The sequence below is a fragment of the Protopterus annectens genome, chromosome 9.part0 (assembly GCF_019279795.1).
Source record: "Protopterus annectens isolate FY-2018-M chromosome 9.part0, PAN1.0, whole genome shotgun sequence".
NCBI lineage: Eukaryota > Metazoa > Chordata > Ceratodontiformes > Protopteridae > Protopterus > Protopterus annectens.
Genome location: NC_056743.1, coordinates 1068104576 through 1068131239, shown reverse-complemented (window position 1 = coordinate 1068131239; position 26664 = coordinate 1068104576). Strand labels below are relative to the sequence as shown.

At 38.1% G+C, this 26664-nt stretch overlaps 1 protein-coding gene across 5 annotated transcripts in view; it reads right to left on the bottom strand.

Moving 5' to 3' along the window:
* The window catches only part of LOC122811806 (calcitonin gene-related peptide type 1 receptor-like), a 1193346-nt gene that overhangs the window by 514058 nt on the left and 652624 nt on the right, over positions 1-26664 (bottom strand). The window lies entirely within an intron of this gene.

Here is a 26664-nt window from a genome sequence, read left to right as displayed (position 1 = left end):
GTGGGATCTAAATTTAGTGCTGACATCCTTGATTCTTCCCCTTCGAGCCAGCTGTTTCTTGTTCCCTAAAATATCTTTCTTGGAAAACGTTATTCCTAGTGGCTATTACATCTGCCAGGAGGGTGTCTGAACTTCATGCTCTTCGGTTCGAACCCCCTATTTGATTTTTCACAAAGACAGAGTATCTTTGAGAACTAATCCATCCTTTTTACCTAAGGTCGCTTCAAAAAACAATCTGAATCAATCCATTGATCTCCCTGTATTTTTCCTAACTATTCAGATAGAGCTGAACAAAAGCTACATTATCTTGACGTCCACCGTCAGCTTAGATATTATTTGGACAGAACAAAAAAATTTAGAAAATCTGATCAACTTTTTGTTTCCTATGCAAATAATAAAAAAGGCCTTCCTGTTTCTAAAGTGACTTTGTCCAGATGGCTTTCTTCGGTCATCACTGAAATTTATACGATCAGGGGAAAACAGCTGTGCTCAAAACCTAAAGCACATTCAACTAGGAGTTTAGCTACTTCTACAGCCTTTCAAGCTAGACTGCCTTTGGACACTATTTGTGCAGCGGCCACTTGGGCCACTCCTCACACTTTTGTTTCCCATTACAAATTGGACTTGGCCTCCAGGGACAGAGCCAGTTTTGGCTCTACAGTCCTCAAGAGTTTGTTCCATTGAGCCACCCAGGATAGAGGTGCTAGGGACGCGGTCCCATCAAGCAAGAATGAAGGTGAGATTGACAACTTAACATTAAGAAGTTATGTACCTACCATAACGTTCCATGTTAGTTGTCTTCTCTCGCCTTCTTTCTTGCACCCCTCCTTCCTTCCTCCTGGCCTGGACAGACCTTGTATAAGAAACTATTATGCTAAAGACCATTCAGACCTGGTCCTTTTTCCATCTGTAAGTTTCTTCTTCCTTTGGGAAGTATTTTATGCTTGGTGTTATTGCCCTTTGTCAACAAACGAGATCTGGGTACTTACTGCCTTCCATCATGGGATATGGGGCTGCCTCGAGCTGGTAAAAGGAGTTCTCGAGCTAAAGCAAGTGCCGAGTCGGAGCCGAGGATCGGCTCCGAACCCATCAAGCAAGAAAGAAGGCGAGAGAAGACAACTAACATGGAACGTTATGGTAGGTACATAACTTCTTATTTTTTCTTCTAAAAGTAGAAGTAGGGTCTCTCTTTTGCTTTCTCTCTTCTCTGTGGTGTGTTTATAGCTCTTCATGTCCTGCCATGTCCAATCCTAAGCCAGCAGGCTTTAAGAAGTGCACAAAGTGCAGGCATAAAATTCCACCTTCTGATGCCTACACTCTGTGCGTGGTTTGTGTAGGTATAGCCCACTTAAATTCCTCCTGTTCTATATGCACGGGCTTTAATCAGCATGTGCTTATAGACAGGAGGAATAAGTTACTCCTTAAGGGTCTTCTCCCTTCCTCCTCCCTTTCTTCAGTGGTGTCCAGTTCAGGGGTTTAAACCCCCTCCAAAAAGTTAGCAACAAGGAAAAGGACAAGGCCAGAAAGCGGTCTCCTGACAGAGCTTCAGTTCCTGTGGGAGAACCACCAGCTAAGAGTCACCTGTCTACTTCAGCTTCTTACCTTTGGGTCCAATCTCCATGTTTTTCACTGGAGCCGATGGGCCCTCTCCCAAACTCTCCTATATTGGCATCACTCAGGCACCATTCCAGGCCGGGGTCGACAGCTTCTTCTGCCACGTCCTCCGGGAGCCTCTCAGAATTTGAGGTGGACAGGCTGATGAGGAAATTTCTGAAGGAGCAGATTCAGTTGGGAATTCTGTCAACCTTGGCTCCCTCTGGCCAGCCTACATTCATGCTTATTTCTCCTTTTGTGATCCACCCTTCAGTGTTGGAGCCTTTAGGTCTGAGGATCCTGAGTTTCTAGATGCTGGTGCCGGTAGATACCTGTACTTTAATGCCGACCTTCACTTTGAGTAATTCGGCCTCAGCGTTGTTGGGTCCAATTGACTCTTGGAGCCATAGATTTGGCATTGAGTCCAAGGGGTTGGCTTCAGCTGCCAGCCTTTTGGCGCTGTCCCTTCCCCTTGGTGCCTTTGGAGCTCGATAGTTCAGCTCCGACTCTGCCTTTCACGTCGGGGGCAGTGGGGGTTCATTGAGCTTTAACGTTGATGGCCTTGGCCCCAACATTGTTGCTCTCAGAGTCTCGTTCAGCCTTGGCTTTTCTAGTAGTGAAGAGGGTTCTCTTGGCCCCCATGAAAGTCTTAACTCTCCCTCCTTCGGATCTGGCCTTCCTGACTTCTGAGTTGGCCATGCCAAATCCCTCTCTCCTGTCTCCTTCAGGGCAGCTTGTTCCAAAAAGCTTGCAGGTGGCTTCTCTTCAGGAGCACCCCGCGTCTTCCAACACCTCCCCAGAGCATCCTCCCAAGAAGGTGCACCAGAAGTACATGTGCAAAAGGAGGCACTTGGATTCCCCACTGGAATCCCTGATCGAAGACATGGGCTTGGATGAAGGAGAAGGGTCCCCCAGATCCCCACCTGTGGATATCTTCTTTGGGGACATCATGGAGATTCTTTGACAGAAAGGTGGGTGATCTGTCCACAAACCTAACTCTGAAGAGTCCATGCTCCTGGAAGCCTTTAGAACAGGTCCATCTACATCTTGATTTCTCCCCATGTGGACCCCCTGATTGACTTGACATCCATCAGGGCTTGGAAGGAACAGAACACGGTACAGCCCATACCAAAGTGCCCAGATAAGATAGTTGGTGTCCCTTTGGATAGACTTCACTGGAATAAGGGTGTCCCAGTCGATGTGATGGTGGTGGCAGCAGCCACAAAGAAATAGAAGGCCCAGGAGAGCTCTTTGATTCATCCCCCAGAGAGGCAGTGTAGGGTGATGGACAGATTCAACAAGCGGGTCTTCTCTTCAGTGACCTTTTTTCTGCATGCACTGAATTATCTGGCACACATGATCAGACTTCTGAGTGACATTATTAAGGAAATCTCTGATTCTGTTCCGGGTTCCATGTCAGAAGAGGACAAGAAGATATCCTCCAAAATGACCATCCTCCACTCTATCTCCAACACTTCCATGAGGATACTTTCACATGTGGCAGAGGGTAGGTACCTCAAGTGCTGCCGGTTTGGGCATTGCATTTAGGCGTCATGCCTTGATGGAGTTATGAGTTCTCAGAATTCTTAAAGGTGTCCTTTATCAATGCGCCCTTTGATGGGTCATCGCTTTTTGTGCCAATGGTCAGAGACACACTCTCTCCCAGTGCGAGAAAGACAGAAAGACCTTGTCTGCCATTGAAATATGCTTTTCTACCTCACAATGGTCCTATTCCCAAAATCAGTGTGCCAATCAGAAAAAGCTAAATGAAAACTCCAGCCAAGCTAGAACTTCCAATGAGTGACCTTCCAAACCTCCTGTAACAGAGGGACATGGGATATATGCAAATGACCCTTATGAACATCAGGTGTTTCAGCTATATGGCGATTCTGATTGTAAGAAGCTATGGTTTCAAAAGTCTCAAGGTGCTTTCCAGGACACGTAGGGAGACTTTTCATCCAGAGGCAGAGGGGGAAATTATGCCAATGCCAGACGCCGCTCCTGGGGCAGAGGCAGTCTGAGGAATCAGGGGTCTTGAGGTACATTCTTGGACAGGCTGTTTCAGCAGTCCTGAAGGATTGCCAGACTGCTGTACTCTGATGGCAGCCGGGGGATGTCTTTCCTTACACCCAACAGCCTGGGAAGCCATCACTGCTGATCACTGGGTGTTGAAGATAATATCCAGAGGTTACACCAGCCTATTCTTCAAATCTTCCCCAATGTGCTACCCAGTCAAAGGAAGGCAGCAGCCCTGGAAATTACAAAGTTGCTGGAAAAAAGAGTCATCCAATCTGTCTCCCAAGACCAGTTTGGATCGAGCATCTATTCAAGATTCTTTTTGGTGCCAAAGAAAATGGGGGACTTCAGACCAACTCTGGACCTCACTTCTGTAAACAAGTCGGTTGCCAAAACAAAATTCTGAATGGTCACAATTCAGTCCATTCTGCCCTTTCTGCAGAAGGATGATTGGATGTGCTCAGTAGACCTTCAGGATGTGCATTACCACATCAAGAGGGAGAGATGCTCCAGAAGGTTCCTCTGCTTCTGGCTGGGAGCCAGTCACTTTCAGGTCAGGTTACTCCCCTTTGGACTCACCACAGCCCCCCAGGATATTTACCAAAGTGATGGCAGTATTTGTAGCTCACATGAGACTGGTCAGATTCCGCTTGTTTCATTATTTGGACGATTGGCTCCTCACTACTCCGACCAAGCATCGACTTGGGCAAGCCAGGGATATCCACCTTCACCTAGCCCCGTCCTTGAACATAACCATCAATCTTTCAAAGTCCAAAATGGATCTGGTCCAGATCATCAACTTTATAGGGGCTTGACTGGACACAACACAATATATGGCCTTCCATCTCCAAGATAGAATTCAGTCCCCTCAGCTGCATGTAATTCAGCTTATTTCCGATCATTTTCCCCCACCTTCCTCATTCTTAGAGGGTTGGGGTCGATGGCGGCTACCATAACTCTTCTACCAATGGCTCACTTTCACATGAGAGTACTTCAATGGATCCTAGCAATGCAATGGTCCTTTCTCGAACTGCCCATGGACTACCCCATAAAACTATCCTGAGTCTGCAAGGTGTCTCTCCTATGGTGGCTTCAATCTCAGGATCTGTACTTAGGATGACCATTCCCTCTCCTCCCAAGACCATGGTGACCAAGGATGCCTCCCAGCTCAAGTGGGGGGGGCATTGGCTGGGTCGGATTGTCCAAGGCACCTGGTCCACCCTAGATACCAATTTGCATATAAATGTCCTGGAGATGAGGGTGGTCCTCCTTTTAGCACTGCAAACTCTTCATGCCTCTCTTCCCACTGGGACAGTTGCCATCCAGACAGACAACATGTCAGTGGTCTGGTACATCAGCAAGCAGGGAGGAACCAGGTCTTACCCCCTATGTCAAGAAGCCATGAAATTGTGGGAGTGGGCGATCTCTTCCAACCAATTTCTAGTAGCAATGCACATTCTGGGGAAGTTAAACATTCTAGCAGGCAACCTCAGCAGAACCATTCTGACGCCTCACGTGTGATCTCTCAACCCATCAGTGGCAAACATGATCTTTCAGAAATGGGGTCAACCTTGCTGCAATCTCTTCGCCTCTTCTTCTAATGCCAAGTGGAGCAAATAATTTGTCCTCATGCTCTGATCCATGCTTGGCCCCTCAGTCTCCTTTATACCTATCCTCCTCTTCCACTGATACCCAAATTCCTCCGGAAAGCTCATAGGTTGAGGTACAAAGTCATCCTCATTGCCCCGTTCTGGTCTCGACAAGTTTGGTTGCCCTTCCTTTAGTCTCACCTTGTGTGTCCTTCTTGGACTCCTGATCTCATCCCCGATCTTCTGTTCCACCCTTTGAACAGTCAGCATCCTGATGTTTTCAGCCTGAAGCTAACCTCTTGGCTACTCCACTTCCATTGATGGCTAGAACTCTCTGGCTATCCTCTCCTGTTCAAAAGATTTTGAATGCAGCTCATAAGGTCTCTACCAGGAAAATTTACTCCAGCAAATGGAACAGATTTTCTATTTGGGTGCTACAGCATCAGTTAGACCCTTTCACAGCTCCTGTTCCAGCTATTCTGGATTTCTTGGCTCACATCTTTAACAGTGGAGCTAGTTTTTCTACAGTGAAGGTGCAGTTGGTAGCTATGTCGAATTTCCATATTGGTGAAGACTGTACATATTTGGCATCCATGAAAATATGTAAAGCTTTTTTGAGGGGCAACTTTCTACTCCGGCCTCCGATCAAAGATCCTACACCCCCCCCCCCCCGGGACCTCACTTTGGTGTTACAAGACCTGGTTTGTGCCCCCTTTGAACCAGCTGCCAAAGTTGATTTACAATTTTTGTCTTGGAAGATGGCCTTCTTAGTGGCTATCACATCCGCTAAGAAGGTTTCTGAACTTCAAGCCTTATCCATTAAACCTCCTTATCTTGTCTTCCGCAAGAGCGACTCTTCACACTAATCCTTCCTTTATGCCCAAGGTTGCTTCAGAGGCCAACATCAAGCAAGTTATTAATCTCCCAGTCTTCTTCCCTAATTTCCAAAACAAGGCAGAGCACAAGCATAATCTATTTGATGTCTACAGACAGCTACGTTTTTACTCGGATAGGACAAGAAATATTAGAAAATTGGACCAACTTTTTGTTTCCTTTGCTAGCTCCAGATTAGGAAGACCAATCACTAAAGTGACTTTGTCTAATTGGATCTCAAAGTGTATTGCATTGGCATATTCTAATAAAGGAATTCCTGTACCAGATCAGATCAAGGCCCATTCCACTAGGTCTGTTATCTACTTCCTCAGCCTTTTGGTGCAGAGTTCCAATCGATGAGATTTGTTCAACAGCTAATTGGTCTTCCTCCCACACCTTCATATCCCATTACAAATTGGATGTCTGTTCCAGGAGCAGGGCCTCCTTTGGTTCTGCCATGCTCCGGAATATCCTTCCATGAGGGCCACCCAGGGATTATGCAGCTGGGTTACTCTGTCCCACAGGTTGAAGACCAAATGAAGGCAAAAACTTCATTTAAAAAAGTTATGTTCTTAGCGTAATGTTCCATGTGAGTTGTTGCTTCATTTGTCTTCCACCGTACCTCTCTCCTTTCCCCTTTCTCAGGTCCTGGGTGACTTGGCAGAGGTACACTCAGGTGTCTCATGATGTGGCTGACTCTTGGGTGTGTTTAGGTATTGGCTTTTTCTTAGCAGCAAACTCGATCTGAGTGGTGGAGGGAGAGCGGGACGTTATGGGTAGGAGAGAAGCTCAGTTTTTGGCTCCAAGGCTGGAGTATATGGCCAAGTTGGATCCGAGGATGGATCCGAAACCCACAGGTTGAAGACAAATGAAGCAACAACTCAGATGGAACGTTTTAGTAAAAATGTAACTTTTTTTTTTTTTTTTTTGCACACTGTGCCTTAAAACGTATTTGCACATTTTTTTTATAAACTGAAAGAGAGCTGTGTTATTTGGTTCTGAAGAAGTCTGTATATTAACAGATGAAAGCGCTTAACCATCTGTATTGGTGTTTTATTTAATAAAAGAATTTGCCTGTTCGAGCTGCACCATATATTATTCATCCTGCACCAGGAGTTGGAGTTTTATAGCACAAGCTAGGTTTTAGCACTGTTTATTTTTTCTTTGAGCTATTTATTTAATATTCAGCTTGTCAATAAATATGGTGCATCTTTAAGTGTAAAAGACCAGTTGAGATGGATGATGCAGTACCTCAGGAAGCTCAAACTGTATCTGTCATTATATCTTTTATTTACTGAAGTTGTTTAAATGTTTGGGTTTTTCTTGTTGCTTTTGCTTGTACCTGGGAATCTGGGTTGTATAGTGGATTTGAATTTTAATACTGCAATATAGTCTGGATTCTAAACCTTTTGAAGCATTAAAAGTATTTTTTGTGTTCCATATATAATGCATGGTCTTTGACAACGACTGTGATGACCATCAAAAATTCCCAGCTTTTATAAATATGTTTGAAGACAGAGAAAATAACAACCAGTCTTGACTGTCTTTAATTTCAAAATCCACATTATTGTAAAGTATGACAATTTTATGTTGCTAGTGAGTACGGCAATGAAGACAGGGGAGACAAGCTTATTGGAAATTGTGTTACTGAACCTTGTGAGATAGTTCAAAGATGCAAATTTTGAGTCTTGCATAGAAACATTACTGAATGCATGACTTTAATATGTGGCTGAGGTGAGAAAATTTGTCTTAAAACAATTAGGGAAAGACAATTTAGCAGATGTTTTGAGACAGGATTGTGTGTAAGTTAGTAACTTCTCTGATTACACCAGATTTAGAAAAAAGCTGTTATTCAACCTGAAGAAAATTGATACCTTCACTTGTTTCAAAAAAACACATGTAACTGAAATCTGCCTATTATCATACCTCTCAATCTATCAGAGCAAGAAGTCTGGAGAAAGCCAAAAATAATGGTGGGACAAATGCCCAAAAATAGAGAGAGAGATTTAAATATTGCCCCTGTAAACTCAGATAGTTGCTAGAATAACAGTTTTTGTATTGTTATGTAATTTGAAGGACATGAAGTCTGAAATTCAAATGTCTGCCATTATTTGTTATTATTTAGTGACCTCAATCTTCATGTTGGTATCCCACAATTCCAATGGAGTGAGCGGGCTACATTATTATGTATGCAAATTCTATGTTAATCATCATCCCGATTTTTGGCCAGCTGTACCTACTTTTCATGGGCCTTTGTCCAGATTTTTGATGTTTCCAGGCTGAGAGGTGTGTACCTGAGCCTTCTTACCACTGTAGATTTTCAGTGTTCTTTGAATAACATCATCGCAATGAACTGAACAATCTGTTAGAAAGAAGACTTTGAAGTGTGTTAAGTGTCTGAATCACAGCCATGTTCTTGGTTAGACTCTTGGTCTCTCTAAAGAGACAAAAAAGGCAGTAGTTTTCTGTGAGACATCTGTACATTAATCTGTGGTGTGATCTAGACTAAATATGCAGATTTGACTCAGTGCAACCTTGTACAAATCAAATTGCTGAGGGATGAAAGAAAGTGTGTAACTGAAATAATCAGCTTCACATTCCAAAGGTACTTCAGACAGGGAGAATCCAATGCAGACTATTCAGTAAGATAACTATATTGGCAATGAATCTCTTGCTAAGTTTTTTGGAGAAGCAGCAGTGATGCCCTTTCTAGGTGTTGTGCTGATTTCAAGCAACAAATGTAGGCATATGTGGTCCTTGATGGTATATGTGATAATGACAGCTGCGGCCATAATGTAAGGTACAGATACTAAGATTCAGCCTAGTAGAGCTTCTCTTCCAGATGATTTGTCTACCAGATATTTAGCAGAATGTATTGTGCCAGTCCAAACAACTGCATTAGTGAATATAATAATGGGTATAAAAAGAGCTTCTAATCAGTGCTGATATTTCTCATGATCACTAGCTCATTTTTCTCCGTGTCTGCCATCAGTATAACCAACTGTGATGATTGTGCTCTATTGGTTCTGTTACAGGAATAGAGCTGATTGTGGTGTAGCCATCATGTGAGCAGGTATGAGAGGTTTTCTGTTGTATGAGTTAATCCCATATTGTGGTGGGTGAGGTTTGCTGCTACCTATGTGAGAGTTTGCTACACCTTCCCATGCATGGGCAAGTATCCAACCATGCATAGCAAAGCTTTTCCTATGAACAATTAATGCACATTCATCTGAAGAAATGCTGATTGATATTATTGCATGAAGAAAACATTTTCTATATACCTCACCTAAGCTGGAAAGAAAAGTTTCTGCTAGGTGGGGGTAAGCTCCTAAACCCCACGTACTTATATATACAAACCCCATGGTGCACAGCAGTGAGGAAAGGGAAATTTCACATTAAAGTGCAAGTGGTCTTACACCAACTGCAATCCTGCAGTACCCAAGACCTTACACCTTGATCTGTGTTTAAAGGTGATCTCAACCAGTTGTGTTTAAGTAGTTAAAATCAGATCTACTTGTTCTTGGTCAGTGGTATGGATACTATATAATTAAGACAACTGTGCATACTCAGCTTGATAGAATCAAGGGCACATCTCCAGCTCATGCACTTCATGCAGTACATTCATTCTCCAGGGGTTTCAGCACTGCAGCATATGGGATCACCACACATCCCTATGGTTTGGTGAGACAGCATCAGCTATTTATTCTCACACTCACCTGCCAGCTCCTACAGTGCTCAGGTTATTAATCAGTCCTGGGTTATCTGGATTTTGCTTTGGGTTTATTACTCTTTGCCATGTAGATTCCCCTGTTCATTTTTATTGTTTAAGGTAAACCACTGCATTGACTCTTCTGCACTATTTTGCCTGGTAGAATAAAAACAAGTTAATTAGTATATGCACTGACATGAGGGCAGACTCTCTTATGTCAGGCAAGAGAGGTGGACTGGAAGGTTACATTATTGAGATTATTTGTGAATGATGCCAATACCATCTGCTCCTTGTTGCCTGACTTGCATAGATATCCTGAATCCTATTTTACTGGCAAAGATGTAGGATCTTAGCCAAGTTTCTGTGATAGCCAATGTATCCTAACTGTAGAGGGAAGTCTTGTGTTGCAGAAAAAGCAATTTGTTGCAGATATTATAGGCATTGATATATATCAGTTTATACCCTTGAGGTGTGTTTCAGCAGTGATTGATCTGATTGTGTCTGTGGAGGAGCTAGGGAAGAGTACAGTCATGTAAGTAAATTTATCATAATAACAGATGTTTGAATGATCACTGCTGCAGTAGCCTTAAATGTATGGGTAGACTATCATAGCTTATACTGACTAGGAGGAGGATGACTGCAGGTCCAGAAGCTCCTGAAACATGGCTCTAGCAAAGTCTGTTCTAGATCTGGAAAGGAATCTAGTTTGCAGTGCTTTGTAAAGGTATGTCCAGAGGACCAAGATGCAGCTTCTAGAATACTTCAAGAATCCACACTTTCCAAAAAAAAACACAATTGAAGCCAAGGCCCTGGTAGAGTGAGCCTTGACCCTAACTGTAATTGCCTTATTGTGATGGTTATAAGGAAAGATAATAGCATTAGTCAAGCAATTGGGTATAGTCTGTTTTGATACAGGTTGTCTTTTTTGTTACCTTCAGCAGAAATGAATGATCAGAGTTTCTGAAAGTTTTAAATTTGTCAAGGTAATACCCAAGTTGTCTATAGACAGAGTATGGGAACCTTTTCTCTCTCATTTTTAAGATCTGGAAAGAAGAGAGGAAGATGGAGAGACTGGCCCAAAGTAAACTCAGATGCCACTTTGGGCATAGGTAGATGGACTATACTACAGGGAACCAAGGGAAAAAAATGAATGGCCCAAGGAAGAAGGAAAGGCCACAGCAAAGTCACACATCTGCAGCTGAGGCCTACTGAGAAGCCTGAAGTGACATTTTCTGCTTAAAAATCTTTTTGTGGATAGAAGAAAGAAGAACTGAGAATCTGGTACGATGTTCTACCATGAAGCAGAAAAAATACCCGAGTTTCAGGGATGCCTGGCAGCAGTAGTCGGTAAAACAAATTGAAAAAAAAGTTTTGTTTTTTTTTTACATAAAAAAAAACAGTGAAAAGCACTTTAAAGACTTCTCCCAAAAGAAAAAATAGTAAGACGCAATTATTAGCAAGGAAAAAAATGGTTTTAAGTTTTGAAAACTATTTCCTTCAGAAGTAATGCTTCTGTTAACAGTTACATGATACCGTATAAAAACACTTTTTTGTAGCTTAATAAGATATACAATGTTTTTCTGTGAAGGGAACTTATCTGCCTAGCAATGAAAGTGTTAAGGCAACCATAGATCCTTAAAAGTCCACAAGAGGAGCACTTATTGGTATCAGGAAATCTCTAAAGAGCATGGCATCCAAACCAGTCTTTTTCCTATAGCTCTGCTCAAGTTGATTAACAGTTTGGACATGTGTAAGGTACCCTTAAGCTTTGGGATCTGGCTGTCTGACTGTTATATCCTTAGCATGATATAACCTGTATAGCTAAGGCTACTGCAGCAGTAATCATAGTTCATAGGTTAGTACTAGGCTAACTGCCCTTGTGGACCATTTTAAGCCTAGCCAGTCACCCCTTATGAGAATCAAACCCTGTACCTTGTGTCTTTAAGGTAAGCACCTTAACCATTATGCCAACCTCCCCCTTGAAGCACATCCTTCTCGGGCAACAGCTCCAGGGATTCAGACTAGTGACCTCTAGTCCACAAAACCAGCTGCTTAACCACTCTGCTAGCAAGCCTCAATGATGAATATCATATGTACACTTTATGAAAAACTGATATCAGGGATGCTGTGTGGGTTTATCTTAACATTAGTTAGTAATTTAAGACTTTTGTATTGGGATGTAGCATGCAGGAAAAGCAACATGGACGGATGAATGAAGTACAGTTTTAGCCCGTATGTAAAAGATGTCAAGATATTGACTCTGTCAGTGGTTGGTGTGGAATAAGGACATGGCTAACAGTATTGATTTTGGTTCTGTGTTAAATTTAGTTTATAAGGCCTAGGGTTAAGATCTGGAGTGTTTAGTACAGGAAGTGAGGGCAGGAGAACTCTTTAAAAGTAATGCAGTCTCAGGGCTGCACAGGACTGGGCCTCATGTGGGTGCAGGTAGTCTCATTGGCAAATTCTGTCACAGCTAATTGCCTGTCTTGGAAAGGCCATGGTGCTTGCAGTTACCATCAGAAATAGAGGCCTAGCTCTGGAGCCAAGTTTGACAATGCTGAAGTGTAGATTCACTCACTAGAGGAGAGCAAACAAAAACGGCTTACCCTTTTGGATTTTTTAATAGTGCATAATTCAGAATGTGGCCTTGCATTCATCATTTATTATTATTTATTTCCATTTGTTTACCAGGAAAGTCCAACTAGGCAAATAAGTCCCTTTTCATCAGGGGCCTGGGGAGAAAAGCTTCACAAGAAGTAATGACAGTAGTGCACATACAACATACAGAATACCCAGGTAACATTAGCAGCAATACATACAAAGTGAGGATACGTAAAGCAAATAATTGTGAAATAAACAAGAATATTTAACAGCAACATAGTCAGCACTGGTTGTAGTTAAGTAGTGGCACATTAACTCAGATATAATTACATGCATTAAGGCCAGAACAGATCTTTCCTCTAAGGTATTCCCTGCCTGTACTAGTAACTTCTGTGTGCAAGTACTCAGGAACAGGGTTGAGACCCTCTGGATGACGGCAACAAGGACTAAGGGCCTATGTAGTTCAGAAGGAAGGAGGTGTTTGAGCAGAGACTAATGAATGAAACAAACGAACAACATACTGTATCTCAGAAAAGGAAAGAAAATTTGCACACCAAGAGATGAAGAATAACAGACTGTGTGCTTAAAGCACACAGCCTTTATTGTTGCCTGTAGAGTTATGCCAACCTGTACTACCAATACCTTGTTTAGTGGTCCCATTTTTCCTGACCACACAGAGGGAGAGGGGCTGCCTTGGTATAAAGGAACAGAGTTTTGCAGCTAGAAATAGGTGAATAGCAGTTACTAACTTGACCATAAATAAAACCAGTTTCAAACATGTTTGCCACTATTTCTGACTGCATATTGGAGGGTTGTCCTTAAATGTAGTGGAGTTTAGTTTTGCAGCTGAAAATGGTATTTTAAAGTTAGTGACACCTAGACTAAAAATGTTACTGGAACCATCTCCTGAACCTGGGAACAGAGATTGATACTGTGAAAGGCTTACCTTGTCCACTGTGATGTCAAACCAAGCCTCACCAAGAAGAATACCATTGTCTCTCTATCATGGTAGAGCTCCATCATGCTAGCCAACTGCCAGTAACTTTTTGGGGAGAAACAAACACAAGCAGCCAATGAGAGGAGAAAGAGATAAGACTGCAAAAGAAACTCACACAAACTGGAAGGGGTGAAAGATTTGGGAGTGGGACAGACAAACAGGCAGGCAGGCCGAGGAGGGAAAACATACACAGGGGCATACACCAGAGCTAGAAAAAGCTTAGTTAACAGAACTGGGTATAAAAAAGGGTTAAACTATGAATAAGTGTAGAAGGACCACTTGGAAGCATGGGTAACAGAAAACAGGCCAACATTAAAAAAAATCAAAAACAAAGACAAGGTTTAATGAACAGATTATTAGTTGCTTAATGCAGCAGGCCCTTCTGTAATCTCTGTAGTTAAGTTCAGCAAGTTATACCACAGAGCACAAGCAAGTTAAATGAAGGAGTAAGAAAGGAAGGATTTAAATTACAGACTCAAATAGGAGGAATGCTAACAGTTAGATGATTTGATGCAGGAAGAAGAGGCAGGCTGAAGCCAGCAGTATCTGGGGAAAGGAATGGATTATTCAGAAGAGATAAGGGGGAAGGCTTTAAGGGAAGGACTGGGATAGTTCTGAGAAAAACATATAAACAGTCCTCAGGTAAACTAAATAGGGAAGATCACTTTTATATGAAGTAAGGAGGACTAAATGGCATAGGAAGAAGGGGAAGGGAAAGGAAGGGCAGATGGGGATGGACCACAGGGCAGTCCCATTCAGAGAGCTTCTGAAACATTTTCTGCAGATATATTCTGCTCTGATGTTTGCATCCACTGACTGCAGTGTCACTAATTAGTCATATCGAATAACGTATAGGATAATGAAGGAATGGACCATCTAGTCAAACTCAGCATTGGCAGATTAAATGGAACAGATGAAAAGTGGCATCACCCATTTATCAATACTGTTCACTGAGCTGTGAACTAACAGTACCTGTACCATAACTTTACTTGACCTACTACCCTAGTTGTTGCAGCAGTGTTAACAGAATGTATAGCTAGTGTGCACTGTGAATATGTATTCTCCTTTGGGAGAGTATTTTTTTAACAAGACTTTTTGCCAGTTTCTGTTGTTACTGTAGGGAAGTGTCAAGGTTTATGTTAAGTGCATTTCTCTTGATAAGACTAAATAGTTTATATTTATTTGTCTGTTCTTAATTTACCTAACAAAACTTGCACAAGCAAGTATTCAAAGTTATGTTTAGGCTCTCATGACTCTGCTGATGGCAGAACTTTAGAACTCTACATTCACTACACTGATACACTTTCTTTGCATGTGAAATACATTAGCATATACGATATGTCAATATCAATGGGTAAATGTACATTTTTCTGAATAATCATATATCTTTACTGGCTAAGTCCCTGGCTTCATAATGTGAATCAGATCAGCTAGCACCTTGTTACAACCACAGGAGCTGTATTAGTTTAGGACCATTAGATGGTAAGTTATGTAGTGCTACTACTTTGCCCCGTGAAAACTACTAGTGCTTACTTTTCAGGCAACAGTGACAGATGCATAAGTTGATTACCTGTATGACATGTTATGCAATAGTATCATAAAGTAGTACTGCTACTGTAGAAATAGGGGAGGGATGGGATAGGTGGTGAAAAATACAGTTACTATTCAAGTTCATAGATTAATAGGTGAGTACTACATAATCAGCCTACAGATCATTACAAGTCTAGCCAGTAACTGATATTTATTTATTTACATTTGTTTACCAGGATTGTTCGACTTGGCAAACACCCCTTTTCAGCAGAGGCCAGGGGAGGAAAGGTCAAATAAAAGGAGCAATACAACTCATAAGATACATTCTCAAGAAAAATGAAACAATACAAAGTATATTATACATTCCTGAGAGAAATGATAAATAAATTGAACTAAGTAGTTAATGTAACAGAGCCGGTAAAAATATAGAATGGTAGTCTTTTAATTACAGTTGTTTTAATTTAATTAATAATAGCAGAGATGGCAAAGATGGAGGGATGGAGAGGGAACAGCACAGTAAGACAGAAGGTGAGGAGGTGACAGCAGACTGAGACATGAGTTGGGGAGGTGGTAAAGGTATTGGAAAGAGTATAAGTAGAGAGGGCAGAGAAGGGCTAGAGAAGCGGAAGGGAATATTACACAGGGTAAGGCAGAGGTTGGATATATTAACCAGGGGTAGAGCAAGCTAGAGCATATTCAGATCAGTTCCCTCCAGCTTTGGGGAGAGCAATATATGACTGACTGGGGAGGCTGTGATGCTGCCCATCCAATTATCTAGGTTTATCTTGAAGGTGGCAAGGGAGCTATTCTTCTTGAAAGTAGTGGACGTTTGTTAAACAGCTGGGGAGGTATGGTGGTATATGAAACTATCATGCCAATGTGTCTTAGTTATCTGTTGATAAGGGTTTAGTTTCCTTAGCCATGCATTTGTAGAGCCATTTGATCTGTGAAGGAACAGGCTGTTTCATGGATTGAAAGGTTAGACAAAGATTCCCATGAAGAAGCCTATTAGAAACTGAGTACAGAAAGGGGGCTGCCAGTGTGTACTTATAACTAAGATATATGGGGCCACTGATCTTTCTAGTTAGGAATCTCTGAGGTCTGTCAAGATGAGTGATATGTGTAGCAAATGCATGCCAAAAGGGGCATTATATTCAATAATAGGTCTGATGGGATACAAGTAAAATGGAATTAGGAGTTAGAGAAATAAAACGATGGAAATGAGGAATGAGGAAGATAAAGTAAGCAGACTAATAAATAAGAGGTGGCAAGCAAGGCAGTAAATTGAAGAACTTAGTGAAGTATAATATGGACTATGACTGAAAACAAGGCAGCAAAAAGTGGTTTGGGGCTAAACAGTTGAGGCACTTTAAGCAAATGAAAAAGAAATAAACTACTAAAGAGGCACACCTAGGAAGAAGAAGAATACAGATAGAGAGGATGTAAATATTTAACATAGTTTTGTATAAAGGGAGAGGGGAGAAGATGTTAACCAGTTAAAATGGAAGTTTGGTGTTGATATAGGAGAATTCCAGTGCATGTGTGTGAAGTAGAACATAACAGTTACTCATGAATGTAACTACTGGCTTTGGACTGTGTTGCTATAAACAAGGAACAAGGAATTTAGAAAAGTGATAAACTGCAGTCTCTTAGGCCCAGTCTCTGGTACACAAGAATTGTGTACCATGCATGAGGAATGCACATGTAGTAACTGAAGTTGGAACAATTAAGTTTTTTTTTAATGGGAGGAAAAAAGACTTCACTGGATCTACAGGAAATGTCTTTGGAAATTAGATGAGGCAGAAATAAGGCTTTCTGGACTACTGTGGAGTCATGATGGTCAAAAGATAATTGTTAACAAGAGTGCATAGATCCCTTGTTACATTGTTTGATAAAAGGGTGTATTCTCCTATATGGTATGGGAAAAAGTTTTGTTTTCCAAAATGAAATATACTACATTTTTTACAATATATTTGATACCGTTTTCCACAGTTCAGTTGTTAACCTCTGAGAAATTAATGTAAAATAGGAGAAGGCCCAACAATGAGCCCTGCTGTGCACTGCTGGCAACTTTTTTGCTTTCAGAAGTATAATATGCATCTCTAAACACATGGGTTCTGTCAGACAATAGTTAGATGGTCACTGCACAACATAAGAATTTACATTAACATTTACAAGTTTGTCAATAATGTCTTAATGAGGAATGGTATCAAAAGCCTTGACCAGTTCAAGGTATTAGTCATGCGCTACATGCAGCACATCTATTGGTTCTGTGACTTTTTCAAATAAATAAATGAATGAGGTTAAAGAGGCAGTACCCTCCTTTACAAAGTCAAATTAATGAAAGTGCAAGGTTAAGAGTTTTTATTTTTTTAATTGTTTTTAAAACAATAAATAAACAAATCAATTATAAAAACAAACAAATGACTAATTACATAAGTCCACAGCTAATCAATATATGAAAATTATACATCAGCAATTGATATTCTTCAAGCAAGTTTAAGCCAAGATTTATATGAATGTGTATAGTATTTAGTTCACTACTGCAAACAAATTTTGCCATACGAATAAATTCAGTACTAGAGGGGGTAACTTTACTTTTCCAGGTTTTAGTAACTACTTTTCTGGCTATAGCAAGAATAGATCAAAGAAGAGGCACTCGGGTTGTTGGAATTATCTCAGGAATCAGAGCATTAACTAAAACTAAAGATTTAGAAATATTACATTGGTCTGACAACAGAGCTTGAATAAAGTTATTAATTTCTTCCCAAAAAGGGGAGATGACTTCAAAGTCATATGCCATATGCTTTCAATCAGCCATTATTTCAGAAACACATCTCCAGCATTTACTTCTATTTGATTTATACATAATTGTAATTTTGTTAAGAGTGACAAAAGCCCTGTGTAAAAATTTCCAAGTGAAAATGTTCTAATATAATGAAGATATAGCTTTATCTGTAGATTTTAATATTAATTTCTTGTATTTTTCAGATAAGTCTTCATTATTGATTTTTGAGGAGTAGTTCCAATAGTAATTGTCTAAATATGTGAAATCTTACTAAAGAATTTTATAGATTTGTGACAAATATGATTTATTTTCCATTGCATTATTATTGATATTTATTAAGAATTACAATAACTTACGGAAATATTTCTTATCTAGATTAAATATCTTATTTAACTCTGTGTTCACAAAGTCTCTAAATATTTGTAAAATTAACGAGTTCTCAGACTCTTGATTGTATTTGGACCTTTATTTTCTACAGTATATGCATATCTCAGTACCATTTAAAAATCAATGCCAGTAAATTAAATTACTTTGTTTCATTGTTAAAGTTATACATTTCTAAGCAGTCATTTGTATATGCAGTTGGAAACATAGAAATATTAAGTCTTTAATACAATGGTTAGAATATGTGAACTCTTTAAAAGAGGAAATTTTATTATTTAAATAGGGAATTTGAGAAGAGGGCGTAGTACCATTTACACAAAAATATTTTAATAATTAGATAAAACTATTAGGTACTATTTGTTTATGACTGGCTGTGATAGATTTATTATTTACTAATAATATTTATTGATGTATTTGTTTCCATTTTAAAACATAAGATGGATTTATCCACAATACTATAACTTTTAAACTTGTTGAAGTAGCATACAATTGAATATCAAGGAATCCTATTCCACCATTATCCCAGCCTTTTCTGTGACAATCAATTAAAGGAAATTGTTGGTTTATTAGGATGCCAAAAAAAATTAAGTAGAATATTATTTATCTTCTTCATCAATTTTTTTGGTGGAGATAGTAATAAAGATTGTAAGGCAAACATTTAGGGAGAATTGTCATTTTAATAAGCATTAATCATTCTTCCATGGTAATGAAGAATGTGTTCCAATTTGTGACTAATCTTAAATTTTTATCAACAACCTGTTGAAACTTTGTTTGCATCAGTGTTTTACTATTAGGCTTAATGATTATACCAAGGTATTTCATTTGATTGCTATTCCAATTGAAGTTAGAATATCTTTGTATTATTTTTTTTTATTTTTATTAATTAATAATGCACTTGTTTTAATATGATTAAAGCTTGTTTGAGATTTCTTCAACCTGACTCATAGAACTAATTATATATTCAAATGAATTTTCTGTATTTCCTATTGTTAGTAAAATATTATCAGTAAAGAGTTAAATCTTTAGTTCAAAAATATTTTATTTTGATACCATTAATGTTCTTATTGTGTCTAATACTATTAGCAAATGGTTCTATAACTAATGCAAAAAGTAAAGGTGATAATGGACAGCTTTTTTTGTGCTATTTTAACATAAGCATAATAGTTATTGTATAACTTAGACATTAATGCACTTGGCTCAGGTGAGAAATTATACACTTTAAATGTTTTAAACAAGTACAGCCAATTAAGTCAAAAGACTTCTCTAAATCAAGACTAATAGAAAGTAATGTTTTATTTTTATTTGCATAGTCTATTAATGTATATATTCTTATATTATCCTGTACTTGTCTATTCAAAATAAGCCCAGTTTGATCATTGTTAATTAGTGTAGGTATAAGATTAATTCTGTTAGAGAAAATGGACATGACATCTTAAAGTCCACATTTAAAAGTGAAATGGGTCTGTATGATGAACACTTTGTAGGATTCCTTATTTTGTTTTAAAATAGGTGATATAAGGGAATATTTCCATGATGGTGAGCAGTTGTTTTATTTCTCTGTAGACTTTATCTAATATTTTAACTACATCATCTGGAAATATTCTATATAGTTTTAGTATAAGACCATCCAAGCCTGGCACTTTAATATTTTTTAACTTTTTTATTTGATCTTTTATTTCTGTTAAAGTGAATGGTCTATTTTTTTATTTGTTCACTTGTTAATTTATTATTTATATTTTTCCTTAAAAAAGATTCAACTATATCATCATTCTCTATCTGGGTTATTTGTATTATTATTTATATTTTCAGAAAAAAATGTAAAGTCCTCAAGCATACCTTTAATATCTGTTCTACTTTCTTTTTATTATTTATATATGCTATTTATTTCATATGATTTAGTTTGTTCGTTTTCTTTGATCTAAGAGCAAGTTTATGCAAGATTAAAGGGTTTACTGAATATGCCTGAATTTTAAGTTTTTCCAGGTTTATTGAAACTTTATGATTTACAATTTCAACATATTTTGTATTTAAGTTTTTAAATTCAGACTGACTGATAATGTCATTTGTTATTTTAGATTTAACTTTAGTATGCCTATTTTGGCTTGTAGTGTATTCAAATTATTTGTCCCATTCTCTTGTTTTAGTAATATACCAGTTTGTAACTCTTCCATTTAAGTAAACCTTTAGTGAATCCAACAGGACAATGTCAGTGCCTTCACCATTCTTGCTTATTTTTAGGAAATGTTTGATCTGTTTAACATAACAATCCTCAAATCATTATATTTTAATAATGTACACTGGTATGTCCTGTGATATATTAGATTGTCAGTTTTTAAAATAATATTAAAGATTATAGCATGATGATCTGATAACGGACATAAACTATTGAAACTTCTCTGATATGTGATAACATTGTTTGAGATAAAAATGTTATCAATATTTGTTTGTGTTTCATATCCATATGAATTATGGATAAATTGAAGTGAGTTTGTTTTCCTTAGCTCATATATATCCTTTAAATTCATTAGATTTACAAAATGTGTTAAGTGTTTGTCTGAAGATGTGATTCTCAACTTTCTATCTGCAGTGGAATCTTTGTCTGATAAAATGCAATTAAAATCACCAGCCATTATGACTTCACCTTTCATATAATAGGCTATAGTGTCTACATTTTATTTGCATCTGTAGCTCCTGGAATCCAGTAAGTTCACCAATGTATACAGTTTTATTTTCTACTGAATTACAGCAATGCTTAACATACAATTTTATCAACGTATGTATCTTTTACTTTAGGTCTTACTGGTGAGTTCTTCCATAAAATGAGGGTACCTCCTCTTTTAGCTCGAAAGCCAGAACCTGCTAAAACCAAATAATTCTTTAATGAAACTGTATTTACATCTTTATTAAGTAATGAAAGTATTTGAACAGACTCCCCCTCTTTACTGGATTCTTCAGTACATTAATATTAATAAATATGCATTTAAAATCAGGCATTTATATAAGATAGGGAAAAAACACAAGTATAAGGAAATCATATTTATGTACAGAACTTATTATATACTTTATATATAACAATATGAAATCTTCAACTGTGGGCAAAACATTTGAAACAAATAAAAAAATACCTAATGATATAGTCCTAAAGCATTCTACCATGGAATAACATATTCCTAGTTTGTTGAAAAAGATGAACAAACTACCTCTCAAACTCTACATTAGACTAACAAAGCTTAGCTCATGCTTTTGATTCATATTAATGTGTCTCATATTTTAGTGTGCATCATCTTAAAAAAAGCCAGAGAGTGAGTTATTAGGAATATGAAAAGTTAAACAGGTATTCAAAATCTTTATTATAAGTTGACCAAACTGAATAACTCTACAGTCTTCTTTCCCTGTACCTCACATTATCTCCCTCTTCTACTACAGGGGCGAAGTCAGTTGTTTTCATATTTATTAATTTATAGATGATTTTATATTTTTCTGTTTCAGTTACTGTGTGTAAAGTTGTTCATAGGATCATCATTTCATAAATCAGTGCCAGGCTAGTCTCATTGTGGGCCATTCCAAGCCCAGCCAGTCACTCTATGTGTGAATCAAACCGTGCACCTTGTGCCTATAAGGTGAACACCTTAGCCACTAAAGAGGTTTTGATTATCAAAATTAATGAGGTGTGAGATGATACATTCCATTGCTTTACATAAGAAGCTAATGGGACTCATGGGTCTGTAGCTATCATGGTCTGTGGCTGGACCTCTCTTTTCTATAATGGTGCTATTATTGTCATTTGTTGATCAGGAAAGGCTGACTAGGACCAAGTACCCATATCCAGCAGAGGTCTGGGGAGAAATGCTGTAAAGTTCATCAGATAACATAAAGTTAACATCTGATAAACAGTGGTACAATACTTTACAATATGTATAAGTGGTTATGAATGCAAGCATTGTTTCAGACAAAAATGATCAAGCATTATTTAGTTAAGAATAATGGGAAAAAAGACAGGTAAGATAAGAAATAGAAGAAGAGATTGATACTTGAATATAGGCTTAAAGTAAGGGCATCAGTTTGAAGGCAGTTGAAATATAAGGGAATTAATGCAAAGATTTGTGGTATGAGCAAGTGATGAAGAATAGAGTGCTAAGATGGTTAGGAATCAGTGAAAGAGGGATGGGTGTCTGGAGATTAAACAAAGAATGGGGAAAAGCAAAACAAAAAGGAAAGTAATTTAAATAGAGATATGGACAAAACACACAAATAGTGATATCAAAAAATAAGAAAAAGAAAGAAAAGAAACAGAAAAAAACTAGAAGGAGGTATCAGGAAAAGTAAAGGCAATTCTTAACCAGGTTTAGAGCAGGAACAGATCCATGCTTTACTTAGGAATTATTTTAATGGATGTTTGAAGACGAGGATGTTAGGGTTTGATCTGATATTAATATGAAGGTTGTTCAAGACTTTAGCAACAGAATATGAGTAGAGGCTTATTCCAGTAGATGTGTTAGGTTTATGAACTAAAACAAGTGTACTTTGTCTTCTGATATAAGTAATCTTGTTAGAGTATAGCTGTGAAGAACAGACTTGAGGGCTGGGCAGGCATTCAGTTTATAAATAATGTTATGAGCTGTTTATAGACAAGATGTGGTGGTAATTAGAGCCATCTGACAGATCACATGTGAGTACAGTGATGGGTAGGTATAGCATGTGGAACTAGTTGCAAATTTAGCTATTTTATTGCAACAAGATTCAGTTTTTGATGCAAGTCAGAACTGGAGGTTGGAAAGACTATAAGCTCCATACAGGAATGAAGGTAAAACCTAGGTATTGGAAAAAGTGATTTTGGTAGACATTTTTCATTACAGTTAATGCCTGTTGAGCATCCCCAGTTTTTTATGTGTTTTTTGATATTATTCTGGATGTAGAGATCAAATTTTGATTTTTTTCATTAATGGTCATACATAAGAATTTAGTATGGTGAACAACTTGCATTACTGCATTATTTTGAGAGTGGATTTGAAAGTCTAATTTGCCTGCAGAACATATTTTGTGGGTGATGAGAAGTTTATTTTTTGTGATTAACAACTGAAGGTTATCAAGCTCGGTTTCCAGAGATGAGAAAGCTTATTGGGTTATTGTACAAGGTGGGACAGGTTGTTTGAGGAACAGGTAATAGAATAACCATCTGCGTAAGAGGTTGATAGAAGGGGGTATGAAGGTTATTAATGAAAATGTTGAATAGCCTTGGGGGACACACATGGTGTTTGGTAGGTAGGCTGAATGAGAAAATTGCTATTTTACCAATTGTCTGTTAGAAAGACAGCTTGAAAACTGCTGGAGGAAGAGGAGAAACCAAGGTTTGAAGCTTGGAGTAGATGTTAGGAATGGGAAACCATACCAAATATTTTTCAGAAGTATATAAATAGTGACAAGACAATTTTTGTAGAGTCTCTAGTGCTATTTACAGTGTTCATGAAAGAAAGTAGAACTGTTGTGGTACTATGGGCTGGCCTGAAACAATGCTGAGTGGGAATGAGTAGTTCATTTTGGAGAAGACGTTTGAGGAGTTGGTGATGGATGCATTATAATGGAAGTAGTCTCCATAGACTGATCTAAAGTATAATTTGTCCATATGATGTTTTTTTTCCATTTTTGGAGATAGCTGTCAAAAATACAAGAAACTGTTATGGGTGTAGAACCCTATGGGCAGCTGGCACAGAGGGATAGGCTGTGGAGCAGGGTTTGATTCCTTTAGCCCTCGTTTGCTTACTATGTGACTTTGAGCCTTAAGCAGACATTGCTCCTGGGTTACCCCTAAAAAGGGACTGTGTGCCCAGTGGGTCTACCTGGCTAACAAATATGTATTATTATTATTATTATTATTAATAATAATAATAATAATAATAATAATAATACTATAGAATGAATGAAACAGATGAGATGCAAAGCTGTGCTTTCCATGAGTATCAAAATACAGTGAGGGACAGGCTGATTGTATCAGTGTAAGGAAAGCAGTACAGATATTTGAGCACTCACCATATCCATGGCTGTTTGACAGAGACACCAGGAATTTGACCTGATTACATGGCATCGCTTTCCTAACAAGTCCTGTTTGGTTTGCACTGACATTCTCTGAACCTATGTTAAGATTAGTTTTTACAACTGCAGGGTCCATTTCATTCGCCCAGTGAAATCACAATGTTTTTCTGTAAGGAAAACATTTAGGTTCATAGTTTATAACTAGGCTTGCAGTCCAGGGAACCATTGAGAAGCCTAGCCATAATTCTCAGTGGCCCCAAGCATTGTCTGCTTAAGTTCACACAGTACACGAGGTATGTTTTAAATTTTAGTGTTAAGAAGGTGATGCCAACAGCAGGTGGCTTTTAATATGTTGTGCATGGACTTTGTGGATCCTGATAGAATTATATAAAGTAAAACTGGTTTCCGTCATAGTAATAACATGGATTTGATAGAAAAATATATATAATTTGGTAGAACTATTTTTTCCTTCACAGTAACAGAGGTTTGGTAAAACTGCTTTCTATCATAGTAACAGTGTGATATTTTTTAGAAATAGCATGTAACATAGCATTTGCAAATACAGAAAAGTAATATGCAGTAAACAAGTGTGATTGGCTTAACAGAATGTGCTTGTGTGGAACAAAAAGTATTATACTTCTGAATGTTTTTGTAACAAATGGCATCTACAATAGAAGCTTGTTGAAATAGAATAAATAATTGAATGTATACAGATATTCAAGTGAATAAACACAGCAGAAAAAGGTACAGATTATCCTATCAATGAAAGAATATGGTGGCCTGCTGAGAAACTGGTTTTCTCTGGATGAGATAAAGATGCAGACACAGATTGCTTCAATATTGGAAAGGAATGTTTCATCAAGGATGAAATTTGAAACTAGATAAAAGTGACTGTAAAAGAACTGAATGGTGGACATTTTGTAATTTGAGTCATCTGAGGAAGTGCAGTGTATCTGACAGTAATTTATGTTATAAAAATGGTATAATCTTAACGATAGTGCTTGGTCAGCTTGTTTCAATAAATCTTCCAGTATAAGAATATACAGTTGTTTGTAGGTATCTTACTCTGTGTAACCTGTTGTTAATTCAGTTCAGCAGTGGAGTGCCAGACTTAATCCAGACCCTTTTAAATATTCACAAAAGTACTACGACAAGCACTAGTTAATATTTTATTGGAGCCAACCTCCATACAGTCAGTATTGAAGAGCTCAGCAGTATAAGGTACTTCCAAGTGGGTGAAACCAAGATTTTGTCTTTGCATCTGCTCTGAGATGTTCACCAACATTTTTGACAGAGAGGGTGCTTCCAGTTTGCAGTTTTGGTCTACAGCTTGATCACCTGTTACCCATTTCTGAAAATGGTAAGTCTCTTTTTGAAGTTACTTGGATACCATCAAGGACATAAGTGCTAGATGCACACATTCTGAGGCCATAGACTTAAAAACAGACTCCTGATAAAGTTTGGACATTATTAAATCAGTGGTATGAACAAGCTAGTAGTAATGTTAGATGTAATAAAGCATTGTTTGGTATAAATAGAAGTGAGAAAGTGTATATGTGTAAATGGATTCATTGTTTTGATCAAAATGTACAAAAGTACAAAAGTCAAGTTGAATGCCTTAACTGTGGAGAAATATCTTTGTTTTTGTTTAACATGTCATGAAACTGTGTTACAGCATTTGTCAGTAAAGTCTATGTAGGACAAGTCAAAATTGTCAGATGAAGTCAAAAGTCATTTTGTAATGCCATTTTCTCCCTTTTTATAGAGAATTCCAGTCATTTTCAGACCATGCTAAAAGCTTACAGGTTGTAGAGACAGCTGAAATGTTTCAGACCTATTGCTCACAGTGAGATGTTCTTAAGGATAAGTTAGACAAACAGCTGGATGATAAGTTGACAGAGCTTAATAAAAAACACATGCAAATGTTAAAGAAACATAACATACAGGTTAAAAAGTATATACAAAATGTTGTAGACATTTTGACTAGGACTGATGTTGCTGTATATACTGTTATGGATTCACAGGATAGTGTGCATGGGGACACTGACACAGAAGCTCTTACACACGAGTTACAGGATGCACAACAGAAACATTTGAATGCCATTGCAAAGGAAGCAGAATTACACATTAAGATGGGGAATTACAGAAACAGCTACAGGAATCTATAGTTGCAAATGTAGATTTACAGAGACACGTGTCACATGTTAGTTCAGATAACATTAACACTCCAAATGTGCAGGTAGTGACAGGTTCTGCAGTTGAACTCAACCAACAGTCTCGTTTGTTACAAACCAATCCTCATTGGAATGACAAGAAAGGTATTTTTTTACAATATGTTGATATTTGAAGTCTGGCTTTCATATACAGCTGGCAATGCATGGAATGATTCATTGTAAAGATTTTTTTGGTATGTATTCCAAAATGTTATAAGACTTTCATTGTTTATAATGCATGCCAGCTTGATTCAAAATTAGACAGAATGAGAGCTATACTCTTAGCATATTCCCAGTGTCAAACTTTGACTACAAAGTTGTTAGAGTATTTTAATATTACA